The following is a 25661-nucleotide window of genomic DNA, read 5'->3' as shown; positions in this document are numbered from 1 at the left end:
CCTCAGTCACCTGCCCTGCCTTATTTCCCGAGAGTAGGTCAAGTTTTGCACCTTCTCTAGTAGGTACATCCACAAACTAAATCAGAAAATTGTCTTGTACATACTTAACAAATTCGTCTCCATCTAAACCTTTAACACTATGGCAGTCCCAGTCGATGTTTGGAAAGTTAAAATCCCCTATCATAACTACCCTATTATTCTTACAGATAGCTGAGATCTCCTTACAAGTTTATTTTTCAATTTCCATCTGACTATTGGAGGGTCTATAATACAATCCCAATAAGGCGATCATCCCTTTCTTATTTCTCAGTTCCATCCAAATAACTTCCCTCGATGTATTTCCAGGAATATCTTCCCTCAGCACAGCTATAATGCTATCCCTTATCAAAAATACCACTCCCCCTCATCTTTTGCCCCCTTCCTGTAGCATTTGTATCCTGGAACATTAAGCTGCCAGTCCTGCCCATCCCTGAGCCATGTTTCTGTAATTGGTATGATATCCCAGTCCCATGTTCCTAACCATGCCCTGAGTTCATCTGCCTTCTCTGTTAGGCCCCTTGCATTGAAATAAATGCAGTTCCTACCTTGTCCCTGCCTGCCCTGACTGTTTGACTCACTTCTGTTCTCAGCTGTACCCATCTCAGATCAGTCTCTTTCCTCACTATCTCCTTGGGTCCCAACCCGCCCCCCCCCCCCCCCCACCCCACCCACCATAACTAGTTTAAATCCTCCCAAGCAGTTCTAGCAAATTTCCCTGCCAGTATATTAGTTCCCTTCCAATTTAGGTGCAATTGTCCTTCTTGTACAGGTCACTTCTACCCCAAAAGGGATTCCAATGATCCAAAAATGTGAATCCTTCTCCCATACACCAGCTCCTCAGCCATGCATTCATCTGCTCTTTCCTCCTATTCCTGCCCTCACTAGCTTGTAGCACTGGGAGTAATCCAGATATTAGTACCCTTGAGGACCTCCTTTTTAAATTTCTGCCTAACTCTCATCCTTCAGTGTCTCACCCTTTTCCCTTCCTATATCATTGGTTCCAATGCGGACAATGACCTCCTGCTGGCCACTCTCCCCCGTGAGAACATTCTGCACCCTCTCTGAGACATCCTTGATCCTGGCACCAGGGAAACAACACACCATTCTGCTTTTTCGCTGCTGGCCTCAAAAACGTCTGTCTGTACCTCTGACTACAGAATCCCCTAACACAATTGATCTCTTGGAAGCCAATGTGCCCCTCATTGCATTAGAGCCAGTCTCAATACCAGAAAGTTGGCCGTTCGTGCTACGTTTCCCTGAGAATCCATCACCCCCTACATTTTCCAAAACAGCATACCTGATTGAAATGGATATATCCACAAAAGATTCCTGCCCTAGGAGCTGACCTCTCTCACCCTTCCTGGAGTTAACCCATCTGTGTGACTGTATCTGAGACTTTCCCCCCTTCCTATAACTGCCATCCATCACATACTGTTGCTGTTGCAAATTCCTCATTGCTTCTATCGGTCTCTCCAACCGATCCACTCGATCTGATATGATTCGCATCCAACAGCATTTATGGCAGATATAATCCGCAGTAACCCTTAAACTCTCTTTAATCTCCCACATCTGACAAGAAGTACATATCACTGCAAAGGCCCTTTTTGCTCCTTCACAATCTACACACCCAGAAAATAGCATCGCCTTATTCCTCTACAAACACTACCCCAGGTTAAATTAATAGCTATGGCTTATATTTTAAGTTTAATCAAGAGACTTAGCTCCAAAATCATATCATCAAGAAAGAATCCACTGTACTCACTACTGCAGCCTTTCTCTTGGACAGACATAAAACAACAATTAACTTATCTGATTCTGTGCTGTGAACTTCGCCCAACATTTCCTCCAAGATTAGTTGTGAATTTCACTGTTTGTTAATTTTCCCAGACGCACTCCGATGTCCAGCGATACATGAATTCAAACAGCAAAGGCAGTAACTGTGCAGGTTCTCTCTCTCTCTCTCTTTCTCTCTCTCTCTCTCTCTCTCTCTCTCCTGCACTGTCCTCACCATGTGCTTCTTTTGTCTGCACTTCTCCCTTTTTAAACTTGTGCCAGAAAAATATAAAAAACACTGCCATTGTCTGTTCGCTGTTGTTTCAGTATCTGCTCAGAAGTGTTTGTGACAGAGCAAACTGGGACTATAATGATCTATTGCTACCTTTCCACGTCCTGTATAAACATGTGCTTTTTACTATCCAACCTTAAATTCTGGAAGTTCTTTCTTTAAATGCTGTCTCTCTGTCTCTCTCTCTCTCTCACTCTTTCATGGAGGTGTTCATTAAAAACTATCTATTTGGTCAAGCTTTTAAGATCAAATGAATAAGGTGCTGCAATAGGTCATTTGATCCTGCTCCAGTGTGTGATAAAATCTGATTGTGGCCTCAACTTACCTTCCTTTCCATCTGAATATCCTTTGTATCCCTCTCAATCAAGAATCTATTGATTTGGCTAAAATAAAATTCAATGACTCAAATCCAGCACTGTCCAGGAAAAGAATTCATTAAACTAATAAGAGTGCAGGAGAAAATCATTTTCTTCACCTCTTTTAAATGGGAGATCCCTGATTTTCAAATTCTGCCCTCAAATTCGAATCCATTTCAGAATGTAAAGCTTCCTTCCTGTAACTATGCTGTCAAACCACCACAGAGTCTCAAAAGTTTCAATAATATATCACTTCTCATTCTTCCCAAGCAATACAGGTCCAAACGATCCAATTTTTCTATCCAGTCTGGAGAGCTTCAGTCATGAAGAGAGATTGGACAGTCTGAGGTTGTTTTCCGTAGAGCAGAGGAGAGTAAGGGGGAGAATGATTGAGATGTCCAGATTTATGAAGGGCATAGATAGGGTAAACAGGAAGAAATATTTTTACTTCATGGAGGTGTCAGTGACCAGGGGCTTTGGAATAAAGGAGGTTTAGAGCGACATGTGGCTCAGTGGTCAGCACTACTACCTCACAGCACCAAGGACTTGGGTTCGGTTCCACCCTCAGGCAACAGTCTTTGTGGAGTTTGCACATTCTCCTGTGTCTGCGTGGGTTTCTGCTGGTGCTTTGGTTTCCTCCCGTAGTCCAAAGATGTGCAGGTTCGTTGGATCAGCCATGCTAAATTGCCCAGGGATGTGTAAGTTAGATGTGTTAGCCATAGGAATTATAGGGTTTGGGTGGGATGCTCGTTGGAGGGTTGGCGTAGACTTGTTGGGCCAGAATGGCCTGTTTCCATGTTATATGGATTCTATGTTTTGAGGGAAAGTGTTTTCAACCAAAGTGTGATGGAAATCTGGAACCGGAAATTTATTTGCCTTAAAGTGGAGGGTTTGAATTATAAGGAGAGGCTAAATAGGCTGGGATGTTTTTTTCCCTGGAGCGTAAGAGGTTGAGAGGTGATCCAAATAAATTTATAAAATCACAAGGATCATAGATAAGGCGAATAGCAAAAGATTTTCCTGAGGGTCTGGGAGTTCAAACCAGGGGGCATATCTTTAAAGTGAGAGGGGAAATATTTAAAAAGGAGACAAGGGGCAACTTTTTTTTACACAGAAGATGGTTCATTTGTGGAATGAAATGCCAAAGAAAGTGGCAGTTTCAGGTACAGTTACAACATTTAAAATTCATTTAGCCAAGTACGTGAACAGGAAACGTTTGGAAGCAAGTGAGTAAATGTCGGCAAGGGGGACTAGTTTAGTTTGGGGAAATTTGGACAAATTTCACAGAAGGTTCTATTTCCATGACTCTAAGTATTTAGAGGTGCATTTGGGATGCCAAGGTATACAAGGTTATGGGCCAAGTGCTGGTAACTGGGATTACAAGAGGTCAGTATTGTTTTTGGCTGGCACAGATGTAATGGGCAGAAGGGCCTTTTTCTATGCTGTGTGCCTCTATGACTCCATGACTCTACCAAAGTAGACACATTCATCTTTGTCTACATGATAATCCATTTACAAGTTTCTGCCCACTACTATTTTAACCATTTGCCTTTGTAAACTCCATCTCCTCTTGCCAACTTGCTTTCTCCTCTAACTCACCATGTATGACATCACAGCACATCAGTTGGTGGTTAATTACCTAGGAAGAATATTATGCTGCTGAAAGTGATGCCAGAGGCACACAATTTATTGTGTTTTGTTGGGAATGTAAGTTTTTCAGGTTAAATTGTTAACTGCCCTCAATCCTTGGCACAAAAGCCATATTGACTCTCATATGATTCACAAATAAAGCTGCCAGAAATCAGCTTGTATTCAGAGAGGAATATTTAGCATCCACTTTGTTCCCAGATGTGCTGTGCGCCATTATTGGATGTAATTAGGAGCAACTGGAAGAGGCCACTTAAGACACACCGCAGAACGTTGCAATCCCTAAAGCGCCATCCCAATATTATGATTGTGTGTCTAGAAGCTTCCTTTATTATGGGATTTCTTGACAGACATTCTATTTCCAATCCTGGTGGCTGTACACAGCCATCAAATTGGTCCCTCTCTACCCTAGCCTGGTTTCTGTGATTGAGTCTAATTTTACAACTGGGAACATTTGCAATTATTGTTGGACGATTCACTCTCCCTGTGCTCAGTTTGTGTTTGCTCGATAGCCATGGTTTACAATGTCACTTACTCCTCAGTTATGCAGCAGATGGTGAGACACTACACTTGTTTTCCTAAATTCAAAACATTTTATCTATGTATTCTGTCAATCAAAGAACCATGCACTGTCGAAGAGAGCAGATGGCATATTAATCAACCTTTCTTCTAACCAGTTAATCATGTGGCATTTTGTGTGGTTAATCAATTCACAATGTGCCTGGAGACATTTCTTAATAAGGTGGTCAATGTAATAACTCTGTGATAAACCTACCTCAAAATACTTCATTGAAGATGACATCTACAACAAGGTCAAGTTGTTTAGGGTGCGTGTTTGAAAAGACAGCTTCAAGACAATATGAGTCACAATTTTACTGAGTAATAAGTTTCAAATAATTACTGTTGCTTTGAGTGCTTATCTTATTTTTACGAGAGAGTGCTTCTTTCCAATAATTCTTGTCCATATGAAACCAATTTCCTTTCTCATGCTTGTTGAGTTTAGTTTTGCAATCAGGTATGAAGTAATGATACTTGCTGCTGGCCATAAGGAAAGCTGCTCACAACAATCCAGGAATCACTGCAGAGTGGAATTCCACTTTTGTATTGGAATTTGAATTCAACACCAAACCAATCGGATCCCCAGACAGCCATTAGTAGTGGCCATTTGCAGTGTTCTGCCATGTGTCTTAAGTGGCCTCTTCCAGTTGCTCGTAAACCCAGCAGCAGTGATGTGATGCGGCAGGGTAAACGGTCACATTGATGTTTATATCCAAGTTGTACAAAAAGTTACAAACACTGAATCTGTTTTAGCTTTAATTTAAAATTGTCAGATCGTAAAATAAGTGCATATGATTGAATTAAGTCCAAATTAAAATATTATAAATAATCCCCATTTTTAATATATGGAGGAACTTTTATATTCCATACTATAAAATTCTGCTTCAGTGCCAGTAAGGATTCTTGATAGCAATTCTGTACTTAATATGCTTTTAAAAGCCCAGTTAGAGCTCAAGGGCTATCACAATGAGATGGTGGTGGTGTATTTTAAGCCAATATTCAACACTGGATCTTTCATTCAAATGTCAAACAGTTTGTCCAACAGACCAGTTTTGGGCAGTTTATATGCTACTCTATAATCACAGTACCACCTACAATATGAACTGGAACAAAAACAGAAATTGCTGGAAAAGCTCAGCAGGTCTGGCAGCATCTGTGGAGAGAAATCAAAGTTACCGTTACAGGTTCTGGGACCCTTCTTCAGAACTATGAACTGATAGGATTACGAAAGTCTGGAATTTAGACCATCACAACAATGATACAGGATAATCACCATCCTGTAATCCAATTTAAAGATGAAGGAAGTGATTATTTAAACTAAATCACCTTGATACTATCCATTCACTCCTGTCACATGAGAGCTAAAATATTTTACATAAAGATCAGGGTGGGAGGCAGGGATACCTCAATGGAATGCCTTATTTTCTGTTGGAGTAATAGCATCAGCCCTGATTGGCTCAGCAGAACAAACTGACAGGATCACAGTGGGTGCTGATCATTAACCACTAATCATTCAGTAGGATGCCCTCAGGAGATGTGTTTGTAGTATTTACTGGAACAAACCATGTGACTCACAAATCATCAATAAAGTTGGTTTTACAATTTGTGAACTTATCAACTGAGAATCATTTTAATCCCATAATTGCTGTCCAGCTCATTTCAGGATGAATAGAACTAAATTGGAGGTTCTTGTCAATCCTAAAATATTCAATTCTGGAGGATGACTCAATGGCACACCGATTAGAGACATGTAGAATCACTGACAGCAGCATCTGGGTTTCCATGTTATTCTGCACACACTTACACCCCAGAACGTGCTGCCAGTTTCTGTGGAGCGACGACTGTGCACAATGTCAGTTTCATAACCATTACTGTCAGAAAGCTCAGGCCAACTATTTTCAAAATCTTTTGATAATGTGCAATCATTTACTTCAGTGTAGAAAGAGGCTATTCAGCCCATCAAGTCAACACTGACCCTCTGAACAGTTTCCCACCCAGAGCCCCACCCCATCCCTGTAACCCTGCATTCCCCATGACTAATCCACTTAGCCTGCACATTATGGGCTATTTAGCATGGCTACTGCACCTAATCAGCACATCTTTGAACTGTGGGAGAAACTGGTGCACCTGGAGGAGACCAGCAAAACACAGGAAGAATGTGCCTACACCACGCAGATGGTCATGCAAGGTTGGAATTGAGCCTGGGTCCCTGAGGTAGCAGTGATAGCCATTGAGTCACTGTAACACCTTCAATCTTCAGTCAGGTGCATCAGTGCAGATTCTGCAGTGAAGTCAAGAAACAGAATAAGTAAAGAGAAAAAAGAACTGTAGAGGAAAGAACCAGCAGCATATTGATCCAGGAAACTATTTTCATTTTAAATATGATTATTTGCAGTTATTTCTTGCAGCTATGTAGAGTTTTAGTCAAATATTTATTTTATAAACAGAACAGATTCCTCTGTGGGATATATTTTCCTGATTGCCAGGGGTAGAAGCCTAACCAAAGAATCCAGAAATGCATGCACAAGTTATAAGGGTTTTTTTTTATAACAGCCTAACCTGTGTTCCAATCAGTAGTTACAGCATTATTTTATCTGCTGATAGGGGATTGTGTCTGTGTGGTCTATTTTGGGGATTATGCAAAGGCTACAGGAATGTGTTTTGTTGTCATGCAGTCTGTTTACAATCGCAGACATTCAATTGAATGTTTGGCAGTAGTTAACAGGTAAGGGAGTTTTGATCATAGGTTATATGAAAGGTGATTGAGTCTGGACCACTGAATGATGTTTTATGTTGAAGTTCTGAAATCCTATGTAATAAAAACAGAATTTCACACATTCAATCACCATGAATCAACAGACCCTGATTGTGGCCCTTTCAGTAATGTGTGATTACTGCCATTGATCTTTTCACTAGAGCATGACATAACTCAGTGCTGAAATGTACATACGTGGAAGATCTGATTTGTAATTTTTTTTATTGTGTGGAATCTCAGCGAGAGTTTGAAACTTCTGTTCATTGTGCAAGCCTTACTATAATCTAAGTTTACAGAGAACTTCAGGAAGGCAGAAAATATGAGGACTGTCTGGAAGATGGAACAGTAGGGCCCTCTGCTGTTAGCTCAGCAGCTCTGCAGCCAACTTCAGTTCAGAAACGCCAAAAACATTCAATAACAACATCATTAACATTTTTTATAGAATCACATTTATAGCTTGGATAGATTCATATTTTGAATTTGACTGCAGTGTGTTGGGTGAGTTTTATTTTAATGCTAACATTGAGGTTTTGATTGAGCTTTTTTAGTTCTGTTAAATGTCTGTTTGTGAGTCTCTATGACTATATAGAATAGAGCAAATGAACAGATCATTCAGCCCATCTTCCTGCCTTACTCAAAGGGATTTCAGTCACTCTGCCTCCCCACTCCCTCTCTTTCCTCAGAGGCCTGCAAGTACTTACCATTCAAGTGTTCCATCAATCCCCTCTTTGGACTTATCTTTGAATATCCTTGGAGTGCTTTCCTGAAACACTGATTCATGATTATCCCAGATAATTAGCGTGAATGGCACAGTGGCTCAGTGGTTAGCATTGCTGCCTCACAGCATCATGGATTCATGTTCAGTTCTACCCTTGGGTGACTGTCTGTGTGGAGTTTAAATGTTCTCCCTGTGTGTGTGCACTGGTTTCCTCCCACTGTCCAAACCTGTACAGGTTAGGTGGATTAGCCAGGGAAATACAGAGATGGTCTGGGTGAGATGCTTTATTGAGGGTTTGTGTAGCCTGTTTTCACACTGTAGGGATTGCGTGAACTTGTGTCGACTGCTGGCTGGGATCCCTGTAGCTCCTGAAGCATAGATTACACAAATGTTGGGATAATTCAAACAGAAGATGTATCTCTTCCAGAGTAAAAGGAAATGAACCCTGTTAAATAGTGATCAAACATGCTACCTGTGCGAAGAGTGAGTGAAAAAGATGGCAGATGTCATTAATCCAGCTTTTTAAACTCCTGGAGTTGGTAATTTATTTTATAAAAATAAATTACCAAATTGTGGGCGGCACGGTGGCACAGTGGTTAGCACTGCTGCCTCGCAGCGCCAGAGACCCGGGTTCAATTCCCGACTCAGGCGACTGACTGTGTGGAGTTTGCACGTTCTCCCCGTGTCTGCGTGGGTTTCCTTCGGGGGCTCCGGTTTCCTCCCACAGTCCAAAGATTTGCAAGTCAGGTGAATTGGCCATGCTAAATTGCCCGTAGTGTTAGGTAAAGGGGTAAATGTAGGGGTATGGGTGGGTCACGCTTCAGCGGGTCGGTGTGGACTTGTTGGGCCGAAGGGCCTGTTTCCACACTGTAAGTAATCTAATCTAATCTAATCAAATGCTGTTAATGCAAATGTTTATAATCCTGATTTTGTTAATCCAAGTATGTATAATCTAGGAGTTGTTAATCCAAATGTGGTCTAGAAGGTATTTATAATCCAGATGTTGTCTATGTTTTAAACATGAACATTTAGTATGCAGATTCCATTTATCCAGTTACTGTTCACGAACTGTTTATAATCCAGTTGTTGTTAGTCTAGGTTCTATTGATCTGGAAATTTGTAATTAGAGTCATAGAGTAATAGAGATGCACAGCATGGAAACAGACCCTTCAGTCCAACCCATCCATGCCAATCAGATATCCCAAACCAATCTAGTCCCACCTGCCAGCACCCAGCCCATATCCCTCCAAATTATTCCATTCATATATCCATCCAAACAACTCTTAAATGTTGCAATTGTACCAGCCTCCACCACTTCCTCTGGCAGCTCATTCCATACACGTACCACCCTCTGTGTGAAAAAGTTTCTCCGTAGATCTCTTTTATATCTTTCCCCTCTCACCTTAAACCTATGACCTCTAGTTCTGGACTCCCCCACTCCAGGGAAAAGACTTTGCGTATTTACCTTATCCATGCCCCTCATTATTTTATAAACCTCTATAAGGTCATCCCTCAGCCTCCAACGCTCCAGGGAAAATAGCTCCAGCCTGTTTAGCCTCTCCTGCTAGCTCAAATCCTCCAACCCTGGCAACATCCTTGTGAATCTTTTCTGAACCCATTCACGTTTCACAACATCTTTCTGACAGGAAGGAGATCAAAATTGCACACAATATTCCAACAGTGGCCTAACCAATGTCCTGTACAGCTGCAACATGACCTCCCAACTCCTGTACTCAATATTCTGACCAATAAAGGAAAGCATACCAGACGCCTTCTTCATTATCCTATCTACCACTTTCAAGGAGCTATGAACCTGCAATCCAAGGTCTCTTTGTTCAGCAACACACCCTCGGACCTTACCATTAAGTGTATAAGTCCTGCTAAGATTTGCATTTCCAAAATGCAGCACCTCGCATTTATCTGAATTAAACTCCATATGCCACTTCTCAGCCCAGTGGCCCATCTGGTCAAGATCCTGTTGTAACCTGAGGTATTGTAAAGCAATTGTTGGATTTCAAGCACTAAATCTAATTAGATTAAGAATTTGAAAATACAGTGTCCAGTAAGGAAGGTGGAGATGTGGACATTCCCAAATTCAGCAAAATCTACAAATACCTTTTGCACAAGTGACAATTCACAGATTTGCTTATATTACTTCTCTTCAACTGGAGAAACAGTCTTGGGATGCTTAATGAATATTGTACAAATGTAAGCTCATGTTATTATGGAACCATAAACAAAAGTGGAAAGCCTTCAAACAAGCTGCATAGGCAGCTGGGATCGAGTGATTCCTTAGAAGAGTATAAAGGCAGTAGGAATATAATTAAGAGGGAAATCAGGAGGGCAAAAAGGGACATGAGATAGCTTTGGCAAAGGGGGTTCAGAATAATCAAAAGGGGATTTATAAATACATTAAGGACAAAAGAGTAACTAGGGAGAGAATAGGACCTCTTAAAGATCAGGCTGCCTATATGCGTAACTGCAGGAGATGGGTGAGTTACTAGACAAGTATTTTGCATCAGTGTTAACATTGGAGAAGGATATGGAAGCTAGAGAACATGGGGAAATAAATAGCAATACATTGAAAAGTGCCCATATTACAAGAGGAGTGGGTGCTGAACATTTCAAACGCACAAAAGTGGATAAATCCACATGATCTGCTCAAGTGTACGCTAAAGCTCTGTGGGGAGCCAGGGAATTGATAAAAATATCTTAGCATTGATAGTCACAGGTGAGGTGCCAGAAGACTAAAGGTTGGCTATCATGGTGCAGGTATTTAAGAAAGATGGTAAGGTAAAGCCAGGGAACTATAGACTGGTGAGCCTAACATAGGGTATCGAAAACAACAAATGCTGGAGATCAAAGTGGGTCAGACAGCATCTATGGAGAGACAGAGAGTGCAAGCTAACATTTCAAGTTGAGATGACTCTTTATCAGAGCTGAAGTGAAGTCTAGAAGGGACAGCACTTATGCGAAAGTCGGGGGTGGGGGGGGGGGGGAGGGTGGAGTGTTGGGGAAGAAAAGGCATTGACAGTTTAGATTAATTGATCAGAATGTGAGAATGGCAGAAGAATGCCAGACTGGAAAGGATAGGCAGTCCCACTGTGCTGGGGGGAGGGGAGTGAGGACATAGTGACAGAGAATGTTACAAGTAAAGCAAAAAGAAAGGGAAGAAATGGGAGTGGGCTCACAATTTTCTTAAGTCCAGAAGGTTGTAAAGTGCCTAGTCTGAAGACAAGATGGTATTCCTCCAGTTTGTGCTGTGATTCACTGGAACACTGCAGCATGCCGAGGACAGACATGTGGGACATGTGAACAGGACACTGTGTCAAAGTGACCAGCTACAGGAAGGTTGGGTTATGCTTGCGTACAGACTGGAAGAGTTGCACAAAGAGGTCACTCAGCCTGTGTTTGGTTTCCCCAATGTAGAATAGGGGTGTAGTGAATACAATGCACAAGATTGGAGGAGGTGCAGGTGAAATGCTGCTTCACCTGGAAAGACCGTTTAGGCTCTTGGATGGGGAGCAGGGAGGAGGGGAAGGGGCAGGTGTTGCACCCTCTGCGGTTACATGGCAAGGTGTCATGGGAAGGGGGCTGTTGGAAGGCGGCTGTGGTGTTAGTGGTTGATGAATGGACTGAGGTGTCCTAGAGGGACAGATCCCTGTGAAATGCAGACAGGGGAGTGAGGGGAAGATGTGTTTGGTGATAGCATTCTGCTGGAGTTGTCTGGCATATAAAAAGATTATGGGATAATTGCCTTTATTAGCTGAGTTAAAAATCACACAACACCAGGTTATAGTCCAACAGGTTTATTTGGAACACTAGCTTTTGCTATAAGATTTTGCTAAAATATTTTGCTATAAATTCTGTGCCTTATGATCCTGCTCCACAGCTACCTAATGAAGGAGCAGTGCTCTGAAAGCTAGTGCTTCCAAATAAACCTGTTGGACTCTAACCTGGTGTTGTGTGATTTTTAACTTTGTCCCCCTCTGTCCAACACTGGCACCTCCACTTCATTTATTAGCTGAGGTTTAGAATAGAAGAGTGAGGAGCTTATGTTGGAACTGTATAAAACATTATTTTTTATTCACTTGTGGGACACCAGTGTCACTGGCTGGGTCAGCTTTTATTGCTCATCCTTAGTTGCCCCTTGAGAAGGCAGTCATGAGCTGCCACCTTAAACCACTGCAGTCTATGTGTTGTAGGTAGACTCACAATGCCCTTAGGGAGGGAATTCCAGGATTTTTGACCCAGTGACAGTGAAGGGATGGTGATATATTTCCAAGTCAGGATGGTGAGTGGTTTGAAGGAGAGCTTGCAGAGGGTGGTGTTCCCATTTATCTGCTGCCCTTATCCTTCCAGATGGGAGTGGTTATGGGTTTGCAAAGTGCTGTCTGAGGATCTATGGTGAATTTCTGCAGTGCATCTTGTAGATGGTACATGCTGCTGCTACTGAGTGTCGGTAGTGGAGGGAGTGAATGCTCGTGGATGAGATGCAAATCAAGTGGGCTACTTTATCCTGGATAGAATAGAGCTTCTTGAGTGTTGTTGGAGCTGCATCCATCCAGATAAGCAGGGAGTCTTCCATCACACTCCTGATTTATGCCTTTAGATGGTGGACAGGCATTGGTGAGTCAAGAAGCGAGTAACCTCTGACCTTTTCTTATAGCCGCTGTATTTATGTGAGGAGTCCAGTTGAATTTCTAGTCAATGGTAACCCATTGTTGATAGTAGGGGATTCAGTGATGCTAATGCCATTGAATGTCTAGGGGCAGTGATTAAATTGCCTCTTACTGGTGATGGTCATAGCCTGGCATCTATGTGGTGCAAATGTTATTTTCTATTCATCAGCCCAGATGTTGTCCAGATTTTGATGTATTTAATATAGACTGCTTCAGTATCTGAGGAGTCGTGAATGGTGCTGAACATTGTGCAGTCATTGGCCACAGAATTGAATGTAAGCTTGGTCACATTCCATGGCGACCAACATGCACGAATGAACGACGTGCTTCTGCAAGAACAAAGAAACAATTTCTTTAGCCAGAGGGTGGTGACCCTGTGGAACTCATTACCACAGAGGGCTGTAGATGTTAAGTCAGTGAGTGTTTTTAAAGCAGAAACAGAGATTCTTGATTGGGAAGGGGATCAAAGGTTACAAAGAGAAGGCAGTAGAATGGTGTTGAGAAATGTATCCACCATGATTGAATGGCAGAGCAGTCTCGATAGGCTGAATGGCTAGTTCTGCTGCTATATCTTATGGTCTTACAACTGGAGTCCTGTCTGCATTTCTGGTCACCACATTATAGGAAGGATGTGATTGCACAAGACAGGGTGCAGAGGAGATTTATCAGGATGCTGCCTGGGCTAATGGATTTGAGCCATCAGGAAAGATTAGATGGACTGGGATTATTTTCCTTGGAGAAGCAAAGGTTTGAGATGAGACCTGATAGAGGTGTGTCAGAACAGGAGGGACGTGATTCTGAAGGCATTTTTTCTAATAGTCAAGATGTCAATAACCAGGGGACATAGTTTTAAGGTAAGAGGAAGGAAGCTAAGAAGTAAGTTGAGAATTCTTCTGATTCAGAAGGTAGTGGGAGTTTGAAACTCTTGCCTGGGAGGGTGATTGAGGCAAGAAACCTTTAAAAAAAGTATTTGGATGAGCCACTTGACATGTCACAGCATTCAAGGTTCTAGGCCAATTGCAGGAAGTGTGTCCAGTGAAGATTTCGAATAGTTGTGTCGGTGCAGACTTGATGGGCCGATGGATGTCCTTGGCACTATATGGTTCTGTAATTCTCTGAGGACTTTATGTCATATCCATTTTTCAGATGAGACATTAAATTAACACCCCCGTCTGCCTTTGTGGTGCATGTGAACAATCCTCTGACATTATTCAGGAAAAGTCTCGGTTTATACTTATCACTAAATCCACATCACTGTAACTTTTAATCTAGTTCTGTATCATTCTGCTGTGTATGGGAGCTTCCTGTGCACAGAGTGGTTGCTGTGTTACAGTGCTTAAATGTTCATAATTGCTTCATTTCAAAAATACTGCACTGGCTGTAAGTACATTGTTACATCCTGACTGAACTCATGACTGGTGCTATAGAATTGAAAGTCATACTTTTTCCTTTCTGTTTATGTGTAAGGCAATTTAAATAAGAAGAGATTGCATGAATTGATCAATAGAGGATGATTTTTAAAGAATGCAAAATTATTCTTTCCAGCATGATATACTTTGAGGATAACATTTTCTCAAACTTATTATGTTCAGACCCTTAGCATAATGATGACTATGAAATGTGATACAAATGTTGGCTGTCGAATTTATTTTATCTAGGCAGCCACATTTCTCCTTGAGCATGAGGAGGAGTGGATGAACAAGACTGTTTATCAATTCCTCGAGAGTTTAAAGCCTGTTGGTTTATCCTTCTGTTGCTTATAACAATATCGAATATTCTCAATTCATCAGCTAGGGGTAATGTTCTGGGAATCATAAAGCTTCTAATTTCACCAGAGATAATCTGCTCATATAAACTTTATTGTCCCTGAGCTGTTGTGCTGCTGCCAGTGTGGAGCTGAATTTACTATTATGGATCAGGCCGGTGAGAAGCAGTGAGACAGAAGTGTCTTGTGCAGTTGTTTAGCCACAGAAATATGAAGTTAATAAGCAGTTGTGCAGAACCATCGCAGTGTGATGTACGTCACTTGCAATGCCTCCAAGCTCCAACCTCAAACTTCCCAATAGGAAACAACAGTCCATCAATTTTCTTAAATAACTCAAAGTTAGCTCCTGTACTGGCCTCTCTGTGGGGATTTAAATCATTGGAAGGATGTCCCAACGGTGAGTGAAGGTGTTCTCTCCTACCCAAGATGGAGAGCACATTTAACTTGAGGGGTTAGTGAATTTAGGCCAGTGGTTAGCACTTCTGCCTCATAGTCCCAGGTTCGATTCTTCCCTTGGGCGATTGTCTGTGTAGAGTTTGCACATTCTCCCTGTGTCTGCAAGGGTTTCCTACTGGTGCTTTGGTTTCTTCCTACAGTCCAAGATGTGCAGTTAGATGGATTGGCCATGGGAAATTGCCCAGAGTTCCAAGTTAGCCATGGGAAATACAGGATTATGTGGATAAGGTGGGTTTGGGTGGGAAGCTCTTTGGACGGTTGATATAGACTTGATGGGCTGAATGGTCTGCTTCCATAATGTAGGGATTCTATGATTTCCCAATGGAAAGCAACAGAAAATCAAGGGGAAGGGCTATCTCAGAGAAAATTTCTATTCTCAGCTGGAGTATTAGAGTACAGCAGGAGGTGTCTCATTTTAAGAAGGATATGAAAAAATCCAACAAGAACGTGGAGGAGTACATTAAAATGGTTTCAGGGATGAGATACCTCAGTTATAAAATTTCGGCTATCTCAGTTATGAGGAAAAATTGGAGAGTTTGGGACTGTTCACGTGGGAGGGAAGGAGGCTAAGAGGAGATCGAATAGAGGTTTTCAAAATCATAAAAGGACTTCATAAAGTGGCTAGGGAGAAACTGTCCTGGCTCAAAACAGGATCAAAAAGCAGAGGGCACGGGTTTAAAGTGAGCTGCAAAAGAAGCAAAAGCAAGGTGAGAAAAAGAAGGACTTCCTCACACAGCAAGTAGTTGGGGTCTGGAATGCACTGCCTGGAAATGTGCTGGAGGCAAGATCAATTGAGGCATTCAGGAGGGTATTGGATGGTTAGTTAAATGGAAACAATGTGCAAGGTGTGGAGAAGTGATAGGGAATTGGTTGTAGATAATGATGCTCATTTGAAGAGCCGGTGCAGACACAATGGGCTGAATGGCTTCCTACTGCACTGTAACAATCCTGTGATTCCCTGTCCTTTTTTTATTCACTCACAGTAAGTGGGGGTCACTCATTTATTGCCCATCTCTAATTGCCCCTAAAGGGGTGGTGGTGTGCTTCCTTCTTGAACTGCTGCAGTCCATCTGCTCTGGGTAGACTCACAATGTTCTTTAAAGAGGAATTCCAGAATTTTGACCCAATAACAGTGAATTAATGGTGATATATTTCCAAGTCGTGGTGGTGAGTGTATTGGAGTGGTGTTCACATGTATCTGCTGTCTCTGTCCTCCTGTGATTTGGGAGAATTATTGATATTTCATGCAGGAGTTGCCAGAATCTATTTACCTGGGTTTAGCAGGTAGGAAGAGTATTGCATGAAATCACATGGGGAAATATTGCCCCTTTCCCTCAAGTCTCCATGAGCAGATAAAGATCCAAAGGTTTTAGTGGTCATTCTTTCAAACTTGAGATCAAAGGTCAAAGACTTAATGTCAGAGGTTTTGACAAAGTGTAGATGGTCATTCACAAAATACAGGTATCATTGACTGAGTGCGAGGAGGATCAATGACAAAATGGAGAGGAGCATGAATGAATGAAGAGGGCCATTGATATAATGCAAAGAACCTCATTGTGAAGATCAGTGCAAAGAGCATGTGCACATTAACATGTGACAGTCCAACATTCACAAATACCTGTCTCAAAAGCACAGAAACCGGCTCTTCAGCCAACCAAGTTTCCGAAACTGAGCTGGTCCTATTTGCCTCCATTTGGCTATATCCCTCTAAACATTTCTTATCCATTTATCTATGGAGAGTCTTTTTAGATTTTGTAATTATACCCACCTCTAACACATCCTCTGGCAGCTCATTCCATTATGCACTACCCTCTGTATGAAAAAGTTACCCCTCAGGTCTCTTTAAATCTTTCCCCTCTCACCTTTAAATCTATACCCTCTAGTTTTGGTCTCCCCCACCAGGGAAAACATCTTGGCTATTCACCTTCTCTACATCCCTCAGGATGTTACAAACCTCTATAAGCTCACCCCTCAGCCTCCTACACTTCAGGAAAAGTGTCCCAACCTATCCAGTCTCTTTTTATGAATTGAATTTTCCAGTCACAGTAACACAATTTTCTATGATACACTTCATCAGGTCCTGGGGATGTAACTACCTTTATGCGTTTTAAGACCTCCAGAACTCCTCCTCTGTAATGTGGACTGTTTTGAAGACATCGCTATTCATTTCCCCGAGTTAAATTGCATGTCTTTCTTCACAGTAAATACTGACATAAAATATTTGTTTAGTATCTCACCCATCTCCTGTGATTTTACACAGAGACAGACACGTAGATCTTTAAGGGACCTTATTCTCTCCCTCATTACTCTTTTGACCTTAATGTATTTGTAGAATCTCTTTGGATTGTCCTTTACTCTATCTGCCAAAGCTACCTCAAGTCCCCTTTTCCCTGATTTCCCTATTAAGTTCCAATAATCCTCAAAGGATTAATTTGTTCCCAGCTGTCTCTACTTGACATAGTCCTCTTTCTTTTTGTCCAGAGCCTCAATGTCTCTAGTCATCCAGTGTTCCTTATTCCTGCCAGCCTTGTCCCTCACACTAACAGTATCATATGAGGTGGCACAATGGTTAGCACTGCTGCCTCACAGCACCAGGGTCCCAGGTTCAGTTCCAGCCTTGGGTGACTGTGTGTGGAGTTTGTACATCTTCCCCATGTCTGCGTGGGTTTCCTGCAGGTGCTCGGGTTTCCTCCCATAGTCCAAAGATGTGCAGGTCAGGTGAATTGGCCATGCTAAATTGCCCATAGTGTTAGGTGCGTTAATCAGAGGGAAATGGGTCTGGGTGGGTTACTCTTCAAAGGGTCGGTGTGGACTATTTGGGCCAAAGAGTCTGTTTCCACACTGTAGGGAATCTAATCTAATGCTGGCCCTGAACTCTCATTATCTCACTTTTGAAAGCTTCCCACTTGCCAGATATTCCTTAACCTGTGAACAGCCTCCCCCCATCAACTTCTGAAAGTCACTGTTTAATGCCATCAAAATTGACCAGTTTAGAACTTTAACTTGTGGACCAAGCTTATCTTTTTCCATAACTATTTTTAAACTAGTAGAATTATGGCTCAAAGTGCTCATCCAACTTGCTCTGCCTTACTTTCCAAGGGGAGGTCAAGTTAAGTTTTGCAGTTCATGCTGGATTAGTTGGTAACTTTAATTCTGAGATAGATGATTTTTTTGTTAAGCAAAGATCTCTAAAGGATATGGGCCAAAGGTAGGTATGTGGAATTAGGCCACAGATAAGCCATGGCCTCATGGGGCTGAATGGCCTCTGTCTGTTCCTATTCCACCAGAACAGTGCAAGTTGGAACAAAGTGAAGGCTCCACCAGGATTACAGAACACAGCACCTTGTTGCTCAAACTGAGTTTAGGTACTTCCCACACTACACCCATCAGGAAATCTGCTGCTGTCTGGTACAATACTGCAGTGTGATACATACTGTGAGAGTTGCAGTTGGAACAAACATTCAGAAACATTGCTGTCCGTATCAGAAAGTGGTAAAGGGGAGAAGCTTCAGGAGGAAGATCTAATCAGCAAGGCGGGGTGGAGGGGATCCAATTGCTCATTGGTTCTGCTAAGCTGCTCATATGCCTGTACTGAGAACTCTGCTTAGCAGCCCTTAACACAGCCTTTCCCACCCCCTCCATACTGCATTGAAGAACACTGACAACATTCAGCTGACTTCAATGTCAATGAGTCAGAAGCTATTATAAAAACACCCTAGTCACCAAAGTGACAAATGCCTCATGGAAAGATGCTGTTCCATTAATTTCTCACCCAAGTAATCAGCTTAAGTGCTTTTTTGAAAACTTGTTTCCCATCCCCACAATTCTGACAAGGTATGTCTCTCATAGTCATGGCTGGGCACCTGAAAGAGGCCAGACAAGGTGGGGAACTGTATTTATACTACTGTCTGGCTGCAAGGTCTAGAACACTGGGTATAGTCTCAGGATAAAGTACCAATCATTTAGGATTGAGACAATGAATCAATCAAAGGGTTGAGAATCTGTGGAATCTTTTACCCACTGGGCTGCGGATGGTCGGTTTCTGAGTTTTTGCAGGACAAGGTTTAATCGATATTTAGGACACTGAAAGCCAACAATTTCTCTGGGATTTAAGCAGAAAGATTGATTTGCCATGATTTTATGAAATGGCAGTAGAATGTTGAGGTTCCAAATGGATTCCTTGAGCTTCCATTTCTTGTGTCTTTTGTGTTTGAGTCTGGATCAAGGATGGCAATTGGGTGGGTTTCTGGGAATCCACTCATCTGTGGGTGAGCAAGCTTGAGATGATGGCCACCCTGTTCCATGTCCCACCCTCCGTGTGATCCAGCCATCTCTTGCATTGAGTCTTTGGGATCTACCAAGGAGGCATTCAGATCCACCCAAGTTGCAAAACATGGATGAGGGCTTGGCTGAGTATCTGTGGAGGTGACTGCACTCTCTGTGATGGATGGAGCTGTGCTCATGACACATGAGAAAACACACAGGCCAAAAGGGTATCCTTTCATATTTTCAGCCAAAGAGCTGATGCTCCGTGGAATACCCTTCAATGTCTTGGAAAACTGTGTGACTGTAAGTTGCCCTTCATGGCTTGGCTTCCTCTACTCCATTGCTCAACAGAGCTGGCTGCGGGATCTTGCTCTGCAGTGAGGTCATTCATGGCCTATCCAAGCCAGCTGAACATGCTGTTTCTCACTGACATTGGACATGGTCAAACACCTTTCTCACATGACACGAACCGGTGCCAAATTGGGGTGGAGTGATGAGTGGAGGAAGTTAGCAGGGAGAGTTAGTGAGTATGACCTGATAGCGTTAGTGAGTATGACCTGATATGCATGCTCAAGAAAATTACTTTCCTCCAAGGCCTCTACCTGTGCACGAAATTAGCGAAGGCAAATGGAGGGTTGGCCTTGAATTGAGTGTAAAATTCCATTGATTTTGGAACAACTATAGAAGGCTGTACTCAGTCCACAGTTTGACACCGTGAACAGAGTTGGAACATTTTAATGCCTCAAAACATTATTATCAATGCAGCACATGAACATTTAGTCTGTTTAAAACTGTTCTATATCCAGTTTTGGACATTATCAAAATAAAGATATACTGATGTTGGATGCAGACCGGAAAAGGTTCAATATGCTGATACCAGGTATAAAAGGACTGATTTAAGAGGAGAGATTGAAAAAGTTTGGCCTGGACTCATTGGAATTTAGAAGAACGAGCCGTGACCTTATTTAAGTATAAAAACTTATTAGGGGACTTCTTCAGGGCAGATGCAGAAGGTTGCTTCCCCTTGCTGGTGAGTCTAGGACCAGGGGGCATCATCTCAGAGTAAGGGGGGCACACATTTAAGACAGAAATGAGATAGAATTTCTTCATTCAGATGATAGTGAATCTGTGGAATTCTTTACCACAGAGACTGTTGAGGCTGGGTCATTGAGTAAATTGAAAGTTGAGACGGACAGATTTTTAATCCGTGGATTATCAGGAAAAGGCAGGAAAGTAGAATTAAAGGTTATCAGATTAGCCACAATCTCATTGAATGGTGGAGCAGCCTGGATAGGCCAAATGGCCGATTTTTTTTTTGATTCCTTACAGTGTGGAAACAGGCCCTTCGGCCCAACAAGTCCACACCAACCCTCCGAAGAGTAACCCATTTCCCTCTGACTAATGCACCGAACACTACGGGCAATTTAGGATGGCCAATCACCTGACCTGCACATCTTTGGATTATGGGAGGAAACTGGAGCACCCGGATGAAACCCACGCAGACATGGGGAGAACGTGCAAACTCCACACAGACAGTCACCCAAGGCAGCAATTGAACCCAGGTCCCTGACACTCTGAGGCTGCTGTGACCGTGCTGCCCATAGATTTCTGCTCCTACAAATTGTGGCAAACTTGTGGCAAGTTTTCTTGCCAAGAAGGGTCTAGAAAAAAAGAAAAAGATGAAAAATGAGGGTCAGAAATTAACATTTTAATAAATCAGCTTCAGGTTTGTAAGGTTGCTGTTGTCCTTCTTTGAAGCAGGCCTGTATAATCGAGCTGAACATTTTGGGTGAGTTATGAATGGATTATGCACTCATCAGCTGTTCTGTAGTTCTGCATTTGGTTAGGTGAGGCTGGTAAGTGCTCTCTGTGTACTGTGCTTGTTTGGTTAGGCCTGGATGTGAACTCAGAGATAAAATAAACAAACTCCACAGAGGCAGCTAAATGCTGAGTTGGTACATATATTTAATTATTTCAGAGATATTGTAAAGCTCCTATAAAGAAACCTGTTGCACATTTAGAAAATAGAAACTGAAAGAACAATGGATGTTGTAAATCAGAAGTGTCACTGGACCCGAAATGTTACCTTTGATTTCTTTCCACAAATACTGCCAGACTTGCTGTGTTTTTCCAGCAATTTCTATTTTTGGTACATATTTAGAAAGTTGTGTCATCTCTCCATTGCTTTGAGGCAGATTAAAATGCAACATGTTGCTTGATTTGTGATGTGATCAGGATAGCAGCTCATCAATCAGGTTAAAATGACACCCAGGAATTAGACCTTATCACAAAGACATCATGTGTTGCTCATCACATCAGTCCCATTCTCCACCATCTCGTCTACATTTCAGTTTAAATCAATACTGCAGACAACATGCATGCTTTAGAGTGGATTTTTGTCTTGACAAGAGCTGAGCTTTGCAGCTTTTTCCTGTGTTTCTCTGCTGTTATCACAGTTGGGGACACGAGCTTTCCACAGACACAAGAGACCATCTGAGATGATGATAAGTGTTGACTCGGCACACATTTGGAACAGAGATGAAGCTATGATATTCATATTCTGGCTGCATTTAATGAGTTGACAAGTTACATGTGCGATCTAGGGATTAGGATTAGAAACGAATTGAATATAATTAGCCTTGGCAGGTTATTGGGTATTTGTGGGAAAAAAAGCAAAAATAAGAAATATTTTCCATTGTTTAAAATCTGAACGATAAAGCACAAAGTTGTAAGATCTGTTTATTCTACTCCAGCAACATTCTGATAATTGCAGCACAACAAAATTGATATTTGAATGTGTTCATTTATTCAGCGTGCAAATTTTATGATGAATGGGTGAATGTTTTATTGAGAATAATGCATTTTCTAACCTGTATCAGTTGTGCTGTTTTATTTTAAAATTGATATGTTACAAGCTGTTATAATTCCTGATGTGATTATCTCTGGAATGAAAGGTATTTTAAAATTGGCAACATCTGCTTAACGACCTTTCAGTGCATATTATAAAAGTGGGAAAACAATATGCAAAGTTGAGATGAATTATGTTTGAAGAAGTTAATATTTCCAATTCTCATTGGTAGCTCAATCCACAAAGATAATGATGAATTATTTCTTTTTCATGCATGGGGAGGCAATGCCTCGTGATATTTTTGTGAGACTATTAATCCAGAGACCTGGGCAATATTCTGGGTTCCTGGGCTCGAACCCTGCCATGGCAGATAATGGAATTTAAATCCAATAGAAACCTGGAATTAAATGTCTAATGTGACCATGAGATCATTGTCAATTGTCAGGAAAAAAAACATCCAATTTACTAATGTCCTTTGTCAAAAGAAACTACTATCCTGAGCTGGTCTGGCCCATATGTGACTCCAGACCCAATGACAGTACATTTTGGCCTAGCCCTAATCCCTGCGAATGACTGAAAAACAGAACATAACTACTCTGGGCCTGGCTAAAAACAATTTGAGCACTGTATTCCTTTCAAAACTTTAAACCGGACCGTGTTACAGAATGTCGAGAGACATCAGATAATGGGTTCAGGAATGAGAGAAATCGCACAATTCAGAGAACTGGAAACGGTCTAGTGTAACATCCTATTCAAGAAGGGATGGAGGCAGAAGACAGGAAATCATAGCAGGACCAGGGCTGAGCCAGGACAACTTCACCAAGGGGTGGTTGTGTCTGACAAGTCTGTTATAATTCTTTGAGGAGGTAAGGAGCACATTAGACTAAAGAGAGAAAGTGGATATGATCTATTTAGATTTTCAGAAGGCCTTTGACAAGATAAGATAAGATAAATTAGATACAATCCTCTGTTAGGGGCAGGGTACTGGCTTGGATGGAGATTGGCTGACTGGCGGCAGGCAGAGATTAGGGATAAAGGGGTTTTTTTCAAGATGGCAGCCGGTAACTATTTCGAGACAGTACATTCCAGATTGAGTGAAAAAGTTTTTTTCTCACATCACCTTCACTTTGTTTACATATCTGTTTAAATCTAGGCCCTCGCATTCTTGTTCCTTTTATGAGTGAGAACAATGTCCTCCCAGTCTACTCCGCCCAATTCGTTCATGATTTTGAAAACCGCAAAATCTTTTCTCGAAGGGGAACCGTCCTAAGTTCTTCACTCTATTCGTGTAGCTGAACCTATCAAACTGAATACCCAAGAATATAACGTGAACTGAAGCAAAGGAGGAAGTGTGGAGAGAGACAGCCAATGGGTGTGCCTTGCACGAGCCTCTGAAGCAAAGAAAAATGGCAAAAACAAACTTATTCAGAATTTGACAAATGTTCTTAAACTTGAAGTGTCAAGGCAAAAAGACAGTGATTATGAAGTGGAGAAACATCAAATTGTTTCCAAAGGACATTATTGAGATTCCCCATAAAAGCAGAAACTGCTTGAGAAACCCAACAGGTCTCGCACTATCTGTGGAGAGAGAACACAGACAACGTTTTGAGTCCTGTCTAATTCTACTTCAGAACTCTCATAGTTTTGAAGACAAGTCAGGACCAGACTTGAAACGGTAACTCTGCTTCTCTCTGATCAGGAAGAAAGGAGGATAACACACCCCTATCTCCATCAACGGAGCGGAAGTGGAGAGGGTCAAAAGCGTCAAGTTCCTAAGAATGATAATAACAACACTGTGTCCTGGACCTCCCACGTAGATGTGACAGTCAAGAAGGCATAACGCTTCTTCTTCCTCAGGCAGCTTTGGAAATTCAGCATGTCCACAAGGACCCTCAATAACATTCACAGATGCACCATAGAAAGCATTCTATCTAGGTGTAACAGCCTGGAATGGCAACTGCTCAGCCCAGGACTGTAAGAAACTACAGAAAGTTGTGTGCACAACCCAGACGATCATGGAAGCCTATCTCCCATCTATGAACTCCATTTATACTCCTCGTTGCCATGGAAATGGTGCCAACATCATCAAAGACCCCTCCCAGCTTGGTAATACTCTCTTCCAACATCTTCCATCAGGCAGAAGATCTAGAAGCTTGAACATATGCACCAGCAGGTTCAAGAACAGTTTCTTCCCTGCTGCTATTAGACTGCTGAATAGATCTCTATAACTTCAAATAATGTTGACCTTACTAATCTTGACCTTACTAATGCTTTGTGCACCTCCTGTGCAGCCATACCCATGTATACCTTGTGTTGTCTGAGCACCCTATGATCTGTATCTCCTTGTTTGCTGTGATCTGTGTGTTACTCCCAAAACAAAACTAAATCAAATCAAATCAAAATTAAACCCGTTGAGTTTCTCCAGAATATCCTGCTTTTATTTCAAATGGCTAGCATTTGTAAAATTTTGTTCTTAATTTGTCTTCTCAATTTTTCCACTGACATAATGAAGGTGAAGTTGGTGGCAGTTCAGAGTTCTCAAAGCCATGTTATGCTCATGGAATTTGCATCTTGTAGGCATTTTCATGGATACTGTCAGATCCTGCATGAGTAGAAGATCCTCTTCCTAAACCTATATACCTTGGGTCACGTCTATATTTGTAAGACATTGTTGGACATATTGCCAAGGCCACATTTTACAGAGTTTATCCTGCTCAGAATCTTTTGGATCTTTGCCTCAATACCATAAGCCCTGGTTTAGATGCAGTGGGCCCTTAGACCATTCTTTTTCTTTCACTGCAGCGTGTGATGTGTTTGGAAACTTGTCTCTTATTCTACGCTGATTCTTTTCCTAATGTGGGTGGTTATTATTCTCTCCTCCTAACTGAACCAAGCTGCCTGTTATCCGTACATTAGAAAATATGTACATGAAGATTTCCCTTCCTTTACCACCCTCTACTACGTTCTGGACATTAAAATTGTGAGGAAAGAGGATGCTGAGTTGCTTGACAATTTAAGACATCTTAAAATATTCTATCACCATTATATAACTGCATATATAATTATAATTATATGATTCCTCAGCAGGAAGTTATGAGTTAACATTTCTGTCTTGGGTTTATGGTTGGAAGAGTTACATGTGCATGAAACATTCCAAAGGGTTTAATTGCTCTGAAGTATCATTTCTGAAGTTGGAATCAAGAACAATGGCACATGGAAATATGAAATCCAAACGTCAAATATTGACTGAGATCTTGCAATTGGTTAATTGATATAGTCTAATAAGTTAGGAAAAAGTGAGGACTGCAGATGCTGGAGATCAGAGCTGAAAATGTGTTGCTGGAAAAGTGCAGCAGGTCAGGCAGCATCCAAGAAGCAGGAGAATCGACGTTTCAGGCTTATGCCTTTATAGTCTAATAAGTCCCCAGTAAGTTTAATCAAGCGATGGGTTCACTGTCATCACTTAGTTTGCATCTGAGATGATGTTCACCCCAGGGATATGCTGT

General features: G+C 41.8%; 1 protein-coding gene and 1 long non-coding RNA gene across 6 annotated transcripts in view; one reads left to right on the top strand and one right to left on the bottom strand.

Moving 5' to 3' along the window:
* Window positions 1-18547, bottom strand: part of LOC148141112 (uncharacterized) — a 49915-nt gene extending 31368 nt beyond the window's left edge. Inside the window, exon 1 of the long non-coding RNA XR_015752803.1 lies at window positions 18476-18547. This is a non-coding gene — a long non-coding RNA (uncharacterized LOC148141112). The remainder of the gene's footprint in view (window positions 1-18475) is intronic.
* LOC122564562 (cadherin-12-like) overlaps window positions 1-25661 on the top strand; it is a 623768-nt gene that overhangs the window by 544395 nt on the left and 53712 nt on the right. The window lies entirely within an intron of this gene.

This window comes from Chiloscyllium plagiosum, unplaced genomic scaffold, assembly GCF_037043375.1.
Source record: "Chiloscyllium plagiosum isolate Xiang-an unplaced genomic scaffold, Cpla_swu_hap1 HiC_scaffold_34, whole genome shotgun sequence".
Classification (NCBI taxonomy): domain Eukaryota; kingdom Metazoa; phylum Chordata; class Chondrichthyes; order Orectolobiformes; family Hemiscylliidae; genus Chiloscyllium; species Chiloscyllium plagiosum.
Note: the sequence above shows the minus strand (reverse complement) of the source record. Positions and strands in the feature narration are given on the sequence as shown.